The sequence below is a fragment of the Podarcis raffonei genome, chromosome 5 (genome assembly GCF_027172205.1).
Source record: "Podarcis raffonei isolate rPodRaf1 chromosome 5, rPodRaf1.pri, whole genome shotgun sequence".
Lineage (NCBI taxonomy): Eukaryota > Metazoa > Chordata > Lepidosauria > Squamata > Lacertidae > Podarcis > Podarcis raffonei.
The window spans coordinates 68,050,121-68,059,409 of record NC_070606.1 but is presented as its reverse complement, the minus strand read 5'-3'; the positions used below and the strand labels follow the sequence as shown (position 1 = coordinate 68,059,409).

The window sequence follows — 9,289 nt, the reverse complement described above, 5'->3', positions numbered from 1 at the left end:
ATGGCCAAGCAGAACGCATGGTGCGGACCACCAAGGACACCCTTTGCCGCATGACGCAAGGGGATTGGGAATACCGCCTTGCCACATTCCTTCTAGCACAGCACAGCACCCCCAGCTCAACGACTGGCTGGAGCCCCGCTGAACTACTAATGGGTCGGCGCCTTGCAATCAGATTGGACCGCCTTCACCCCGATAGAGCTCAGGATGAGGTAGTGGTGGGGGAAGGCAAGAACCCCAGGACCTTCGAGGCTCAGGACCCAGTGTACGCAAAGAATTTTGGGGCAGGCCCAGCATGGGTACCCGCCACAGTCACCAGGGTCACTGGCCCTGTATCGTACGAGGTGCTAACAGATGGGGGGCAATGCTGGCGCCACCACTGCGACCAGATACGGCGACGATTCCCGGGAGAAAACCAGGAGGAGGAAAGGGCAGAGGAGTCCCAAGGGAACAGAGGGGCAGTGAGGCCCATAGAGCACGAGGGGCTAGCAGGAGAGGCAGAATCAGTAAATACAGAGAGGACCTGCGAGGCCGAAAGGACACCGGAACCAGAACCACGACTGAGCGAGCCGGTTGCGCCAGACCAAACAGCCCCATCACAGCCAGCATCCTTGGAACACGAGCCAGAACCTGAACCCCGGACCAGGGAACACCCCAGGCCGCAACGCACATGTAGGCCGCCGGCGTACCATGAGGACTATGAATGCAACCTCCCGGGCAGGACTGGAACTTAGAGGGGAGGGGTGTTATGTACTGAGTTGAATAGGATCCAAAAGGCAGCAGTCTGATTGGTCCTAGAACAATAGGATCCAAAAGGCAGCAGTCTGATTGGTCCTAGAACAATAGGATTCAGAATGCAGCAGTCTGATTGGTCCTAGAACAATGCAGCAGTATGATTGGTTGGCAGGAACTACCCAATCATGCTCCAGATAGAAGTGAATCCACAACCTGATTGGCTTACAGTAGAATTCCGGAATTAGCCAATCATGTGCAGCCCATTGTGTAAATAATGTATATAAAGCAGATACTTTGAGGGGACATTCATTCATTCCTCCTCACCACTATAAGCTGAATAAAGAGCATGAAATCACTTTGCGACTCTGAGTATATTTCACACGCCCTACGATTTACGAAGGAAAGGCCGCGCCCCCCTCCTCCGGCGTCTGCCCATGCTCAGAGGCATTCCTTTCGCCCATTGTCCCCGATCTCCTTCGCGTTCCGAGAACATTGGCCGGCGTTGAAGGGCGCCTGGCAGGCCCGAGGGCTGCGGCGTCGGCTGCGCGGATCCCGCCAGGCCGCAGGGGGCAGCCGCGAGTCGCCTGCTGAGTTGGGCGCGGGGCTTTCTCCTGCTCCGCCGCAGCTGCTCGTCGGGTCAGTAGTATCCGCCGCCGGGCTGGGAAGGGAAGAGGAGAGCGAGAGCGAGCGAGAAGGGAAAGGAAGAGCAGGGGCCGCTGCGCAGCCAGGACCGCGGGGCGGGGGAGGGGCCAGCCAGGCCGACACCGAGCGAGCCGAAGGCCGTAGGCGAACCCAGCCGGGGAGAGGAGCGCCGGCCGAGGCCCACACCGAGAGCCGCCGCAGCGCCACCACGACGCCGACTAGGTGGGGGTAGCCGCCGCCGCCTGCCTGCCTGCCAGCCACCCGGCCCGCCGCGGAGCGAAGGTACTGCCGGGGCCTTGAGGGCCGCAGCTCGCCGTGTTGCGGCGCCTGAGGAGGCCTTTCCGAGGGAGCCTTGGCGCTTCGGCTTCCCGGGCGCGGGAGGCGTTGGCGGCCAGGAGGAGGAGGTGTGGGGGGGTCCTCTGCCTGTGGAGCTCGGGCCACGGGGCCCTTGAGGCCTCCTCGGCCCCCGTTGGGCGGCTGCGGCCGCTTGACCCTCAGGGTGTGTCCTCGGGATGCCTCGACACGGGTTCGGCGGCCCCTGACGTGCCCTGCTGGATGGAGGCGGATTTTTTTCCCTCTCCGCCCCGCCTTCTTCCTCTCCCCTTTATTATACCTTCCGCGCCCGCGGCTGAAGTGCGCGGCTCCAGCCGACCTTTGTGACTGTGGCCGCCGAGCCGGCAGTCGGTTAGGGGAGGGAGGGCGGAGGTCGGGGGTGGGAAGCAAAGGGGTCCCTGCGAGGCGCCTTGGGGGCTCCTGCTCGGGGGGCGGCGGCATTGTTGTCCTTGTGCGGCTCCAGGAAAACTTTGCTTCGCCTTGGGGATCCTCCGTCGGCGTTGGGAGAGGGAGGAAAGGAGGGACCTCCTCGAATCCGGAACTGCTGCTAGTTCGTTCTCTTTCTTTCTTATTTTTTTAAAGGCAGCCTTTTGAGGCTTTGAGCGGCCAGAGTCTGTCGTCAGGTTAGTTAAGCCGGTTTCTTGGTGGTGCAGGAATGAAAGCGTATTTGCTTTTCTCTTGCAAAATTGCCCTGTACGCAAAGGGCCCCGGTTTGCGTTCATGCAGCTACTACATAAATCAATCTAGCGCTTCTTGGTTGCTAGGTTGTTTTAATAAATAGCGTAGATGAGTAGGCCTGTGCCTATTTTTTTAAAGCCGGAATATCGCAGTAGTAAGTAATGAGATTGAGGGTGAATCACAAGGTTCTTTGTATACAGCAATTATCCTTCCTCTGGTAAACTGATTTGATCTGGTCTAATGCATCCCTCTTGAAAACTCGGACAAATGGTGCTAGCTGCTCTGCAAAAAATATGTACCTATATGTATCCTGTACATACAGGGTGTTTTTTTCAAAGAAAATTTTTTGAGTTTTGCACAGAGTGATATTTTTTATCTGTTTTGCAGTTTGTAAACCTGGAGTTTCTGAAAATATACTGCTAAGTAACATTGGGTCTGAAGTCCCATATAAGATTTGTTTCTGGAGAAAATGCAGCTACTTTGGACAACATTTCTGTTCCAAATGGTAATAAGAGAAATGAACCAATATGATGGACAGAAGTAGTATTTTAGGTTGGCATGTTCATAATCTGGTCTACAGCCAAATTGGTTTAAAGTACTTGGGTCAACCCATTCCATTTTATAGAAGAGTGCTCTGGATTGGGTTATACTATAAAATTTTAAAGACATAAAATGCTCTTGTGGAAAAGTGTGAAACATCAGATGCCTCCCATTAGGTCACCTGTGGCTTTGGAATATGTTTCCTCTTTCGTTTTAAAGTGCATGAATCAACTTAGGAGTATAAACATGACTCAAACTCTCTAGTCCAGGTATCATCAACCTTTTCAGTTCCGGGGTCCGCTTTTAACATATACATGCATTTGGGGACCTATTTCTTAATCTTTTACCATATATTTGCATGGTAGCAGTGCTCCTGTTGTGACCCACATTGGATTAGGTCCCAGTCCACTGGTGGGTCCTGACCCACCAGTTGAAGACCAGTGCTGTAGACGCTGCAAAAGTGACCATAAGGCCCAGGAGTTGGGGACATTTTTTTGATACTGGCTGAGGGTCCAGCATGACAAATAATTGCACCTGGTAGTAATGAGAGACTTATAACAAGGGCCTCCAGTGCAAGACGAAGGTGAATGAGGAGTGGAATTATGTGGTTGCAAGCAATTTAGCTTGTTGAATGTGCATTATAATTACTTGGGGAGTGAACAAAAGCATTTCCAACACTGGGCTCTTACACATTTTTATCAATCAAGCTTATGTACTGGTTTATATTTATAGTAGAATAATGTTTTTTTATAATCCAGTTAATGATGGGATTCATGCTCTGGAGAAAATTTAACTGAATTGTTGAGGAAATTGCTGCTTTTGGCTCTTCTTAAAAAAACAACTAAATTACTAATTTCTTTAATCTGTGGAATTTTAACAGAAGAGAACAGTTTCTGCACAGACAGATCAGTTGTTATAAACAGGTATATTTGAAACCACCTGTTTTTTAACACAGTCCTATTAAGTTGTCCATAGCAGCTGTTGAGAATAGTAGCCTTAAATTTGACTCTGCTGAAATAATTTTATCAGGAACATCTTTTATACTTGGTTGAGGTTCATGTTGTCAGTCTTTGGGAAGAACACAATGTAATATTGTAGCTTTGGAATATAGGCTCCTAAGTGTTACATTTATGGGTTCCATTTCTGCACAGAGTTAGGTGCTTAACTTTCTTTGACTTCAGCAAGATTCGGGCGAATCCGTAGGATAGTAACTTTGCAAATTATAGCAGAACCACATAACAGTTGCTTGTTATTATTGAAGATGAATTTTGTCAATAAAAATTTTTTACTGTTTGTCTGGCAGAACAAGTAGCTGTTTCTCCTATGACACAAAGTGATTATATTATAAATGGGTCAATTGGCATAGTATTTTGCATCTCTAGTTGTATTGTTTCCCAATAGTGATAATAATGATGATGATGATGTAATTGTGGTATTTGAGTACAGATCCTGAAATGTTAAAGTGATGTATGTCTGGTGTGTTCAGTAAGTTCTCAAATTTGCTAAGTGGAAATGAAAAACACTCAACATTATGTTCCTTTAACATTGGCTAGGATCTGTAGATCCCTATGTGTACACCCTTCTAGCCTCATGGAAAGCTGTTCTGGATAATCTGATGACCTTTTGGTGCAACTTTTCAGGGGATATGAATGGCTGACACTAGAAGGGGATAGCCTTTGGAACTCAACCATTATTTGTTCTGTTTCTGTACATGTCTGTTTTCCAATATACACAAATTATACAGTGAACAACAGTTAAATGTTGTGCTTTGTTCAAAAGAAGTTTAACCTATATGTTCATTGGTTATTCCTGTGTTACATGAAAATATGGTTTCTTAAGAGTGTTTTTCTTATTATCACTTTCAAACCCAGGGCGACACCTTCTGTGAAGTTATGTCAAGAATGCCCCACCTCTGAAATGTCTAGATTCCTAATATGTTTCATTGAAAGTGGAAAGGCAGTTATTTTTCACATTATAAAATGGCTTACATTTTTAATGTTGGGTCCCTATTAAATTGTGCTAATAAAACTATTGCTTTACCTCTAAACTGACTGTAATAATTTCTGTTTTAGTTCTTTAAGAATCCTAGTAGCATCCTCACAAGCTTATTCATGATTCAAACATTATTACTGATTAAAAGGAGTAGTAAGGTTTGATTTTGTATGACATTATAAACTTGCTCAAGGGCTCTGGAAGATTCAAGTCCTGTGACAAATCAATTCTAATTTCAAGTCACATTGAAACTAGATCTCATTGATGTTGAGAGTACATGCTACTGCTGCAGGTATTAGTAATGATGGTTCATTACTTTAGGTTTTGTGGCATGGTAGGGAAACACAAATCACATTTTTCAACAGAGAGAGATACCAGTATGGTTAAGATTGTATGATCAACTTTCCTTCAACCAAAGCAGTGTTATAAACTCAGGTACTGTATATAAGCTAGGCACTAAAAGGCTCCTTAAATAAAGGCTACATTTGCCAACATGGAATGTCTAGTTGCCATTTGGGGGCAAGGCAGCTCTAAAGTTGTATTTTTCAATATGACTTTTTTGTTCCTGAAATTCATTCTGATTGTGCAGATAAAAATATAACCGATAGAATTCTATAGGATGTGGTATTAGTGTGTGAAAACAGTCAAGGTCCAATGATCCCCAGGCATGCATATCCAGGTGGTGGTGTCAGGCGCCATCCTGGCGCTCAGGCATCTTCATTTGGTCACAAGTGGTCAGTAACCCAGGTGCAAAATTATCCTGGCTCATTTCTAGCACTGATGAAGAGAACATCACCACTCAGGATTGTGGCACTTTGAAGACTTAATAGTCGCATCCTATGTTAGCTGCCCGCAACCAAAATGGACTTCTGCTGGTGCAGGACTTCCTCACTTTCCTGCAGTTCCCACCCCCATCTACTCTTAGGGGACTCACTGGAGCAGATATGGGGAGGGTCTCGAAAGCAAAGAGGGAATTTTGTTTCATGAGCACTAGTTTGCTTATTGAACGTTGGCTGTCACTCTAAAACAGTATTGAAGAACTTGGTGCCTTGCAGATGTTTTGAACTGCAACTTTTACTAGCCCCATCCAGTATGGATCTGCTGGCTAAGACTGATGGGAGTTGTAGTTCAAAACATATGCAAGATACCTGGATGGCCATGTCCTACCCCAGGCATAAGCAAACTCAGCTCTCCAGATGTTTTGGGACTACAACTCCCACCATCCCTAGCTAACAGGACCAGTGGTCGGGGATGATGGGAATTGTAGTCTCAAAACATCTGGAGGGCCGAGTTTGCCTATGCCTGTCCTACCCTAACAGATTCATTGTGGCATTGGATCAGATAACATATGATGCAGTGTCACAAGACTGTTTTTGCTCCCGTATCTGAACACTGATACCTCTCAGGAATTTTCCCAGAAAATAGCTGTCCTGAGTTGTATGTGTGTGCGTTTTCTTCTTTGCTTATGTTCCCACTTGTTAGTGTTGTAACAAGATTAATAATTGTAGAAGAGCCAGAAACAACCTGCTGCTGTGCAGTAATTCTTTGATTTGTCTTTTAAAGGGGGGGAGCTTTAAAAAGAAAATCAAAGATAGCAACATTTAGAACTTATTTTAAAAACAGCACACATCTTTTGTTCAGGAAATAATTGCAGAATAAATAAAGCTGTCTTAAGTAGTTAGTAATGAATTCACTCCTTGCTATTTTTCACAACTACTTAAGATACTTAAGCTGCTCCTTCTTAGAATCGGGCAACATTTGCTGCATCTATAAATAAGCGTGTTGAATACAATATGGCAAGTGCAGCCCTAGCACTAGGCTGCAGAGTATGAAGTTACAGGCAGACACACCAGTGCAAATGTTTAGGATATAGTTGCCAGTTTCCCTAACCATCCTTAAATAATTTTAAGACAGTCTTACTATGAATAGCACCACTCACTCCTTTTAGTAATTTCATTTAAAACATCCATTGTGACCCCCAATCTCCTAGAAGGAGATTTTAAGCTTGGCAGTAGAATATCTTACTTGATTGCATAGAGCTGGCTGATGCAAGGTGTGCCATACTATTGTTGCTCTCTGGTTTATAACTGTAAAACGCAGATGTGCATGCAAAGTTTAAAATTGCCTCTGAATTCCTTGGGGCATGTCCTCAAACAGAACAGTTTTGAAAAGTTCCTCTCTAATTAGATTTCAAACTCAGTGTTTGACCTTGTATAATCTTGTTGTTGCACCAGAATGGATGAGGGTGTGGGTAGATTAATGTGCTGCACGTGCAGCATGCTTAAATTTATTAATAAAAATAAATTTCCCTTGAGTGGGAAAGAGGCTGGCATTTATACCACAATAAAAGCGGAATGTGAAAAAGAATATAGGAAGTTGAGTTGGAAATGGCAAGTTATTTAATTTTTTAAAATTCATAGGTTGGAGCCTAAGAATTGCTCACCTGCATCTTCTGGAAAGCCACTCTGTAAGAGCCAAGGGATGGTATTAAATATATGGAGGGGGTATATCTGGAAGTTTGAAACCACCATTCATTAGGTGCTAACAAAATAGTTGCTCTTTTATGCAATCAGCCCTTAGGATATTACTGAATTTTGGCATTTCAGTCCTGGATGTGCTTATTGAAACGTTTGAGTAAGCACATTTAAGGCTGTTTTACAATCTGAACCTCAGAGTCAATGCAGTAATGTAAGTTTGGGACTAGTAGTGCTATGTTGTAGTAGCTAACAGATGTGTCCTGTGTAATAAGAGCAAAAGGATGGGACTTTGCCACAGTTCCAGCAGTATCCATAAAAACTAATATGGGTGCTGTCGGTTAAGACTGGAAACAATTCAAATTACAGCCAACTATGTGAGTCCAGCCCTTTGTGAACGATTAAAATGGGACAGAGCAAAGCAGGATAGATTCCCATTTGCATATGATGCTATTATAAATATATCAGGAGTAAGCTATGTTTTTGCTGTCATAGAGGCACATAACTTACATTCTGTGGGTGCCAAAGGCTGGCTGAGGTGCTCTGAATTTCAGCACATTGCCATTCAGTAATTAATAGTGTGTTACAGGGGACATGTGAATTGAATTACATTTTACAATGCAAATATACATATTTACTTTCTCTTTTAAATCCTTATGTTTAAATTTTTGTTCCATGACTTGTAGTACATTATTTTAAAGCTAGTTTTATGCATTGTGATATGAATATAATTTTAGTACAGGCAACTCCCATTTTTCACGCCTTCAAAGAATGTGACTGCGCATTGCCACGTTGCCAGTATATCAGTTCATCGAAATATGTTGCATCTCATGAGCATTATCAGGCAAAGAAAAGACTATTCTCTACATTTAAATGCTGTCAGAAGAATCTCTCAACTACTCAGTGTCATGTCTAGACTAAAATTATGCAGCCCCATAAATCTTAATTGTTTTTTTGATTGGACTGGCTGTTATTGACAGTTATTGGGAATAGGTTTCCTCTTTTACCCTCCCTAGCTGGCCGATACTTCTCTGGATTAGGATAATACTTCTCTGGATTAGGTTAATACTGACTAGATCTGAAACCAAAGATTGAAGCTGGTAAGCAAATCCTGATCATTTAAGAGGGAATCTGGTTAGAATTAACCAAAGTTAATGTTGCTGTAAGGGCATGGAAATGTTTTTCTTTTCTTTGCTGGAGGAGGAACGGGGGAAAAGAGCATGTGATCTAGTGGCCCATTTTAGATCACTTAACTATGGGGCCATGCAGAGGCACACACACCAATACATAATATTCTAGGGCTTTGGTGCTATGCATCAGTTATTAAAAAGCTAAAATGCACGATAAATGAAATATTTCACAGATGTGTATATAGTTGGTGTGCCCTCCTAGTTAGCAAATATGAACAAAATATAGTGCAGAGGTCCTATTTAACTTGTAAATCAATGTTCTTTATTATCATTACTGAAGTATAAATAGAATGCTGGACCAACATCAACATTTTAAGCTGAGGTTTTCCACTTGGTGATTTAAATCTTGATTTATATTGCTAGCTTAAATCAGTCCCCCAATGTTGTATAAATGAACAGATTCAGAATTAAGCCCAAAGGGGAGCAGCCAACTAGTTCATACAGAAATAACTACAGCACTTTCTCAAACATATGTGATCTATTTTGGAGGCATCAAGATGTAATTTTCGCTCATACCAGTCATACCCTACTTCAGCTTTAAAATGTGAGGAAGCAGATTAACCTACTGCATAATTTTAACAAAAACATATGTAACATTAAAAGTACTTGGGCTGTAAATAAACTAGCTAAGACTGCAATACTAAGCATAGTTTCTGAGGAGTAAACTCCACTGCGATTTACTTCTGAGCTAATATGCACAGGAATACT

The 9,289-nt window shown here is 43.8% G+C and overlaps 1 protein-coding gene across 2 annotated transcripts in view; it reads left to right on the top strand.

Moving 5' to 3' along the window:
- The first annotated feature begins 1,560 nt into the window (after nucleotides 1–1,560).
- CAB39 (calcium binding protein 39) overlaps nucleotides 1,561–9,289 on the top strand; it is a 46,932-nt gene continuing 39,203 nt past the window's right edge. The window contains exon 1 of one of the 2 annotated variants that reach the window (XM_053389963.1): nucleotides 1,561–1,656. The gene's annotated coding sequence lies outside the window, so the exon portion shown is untranslated. Of the gene's footprint in view, nucleotides 1,657–2,221; nucleotides 2,331–9,289 lie in introns of those variants that run through there. The other variant, XM_053389965.1, reaches the window with a different exon arrangement.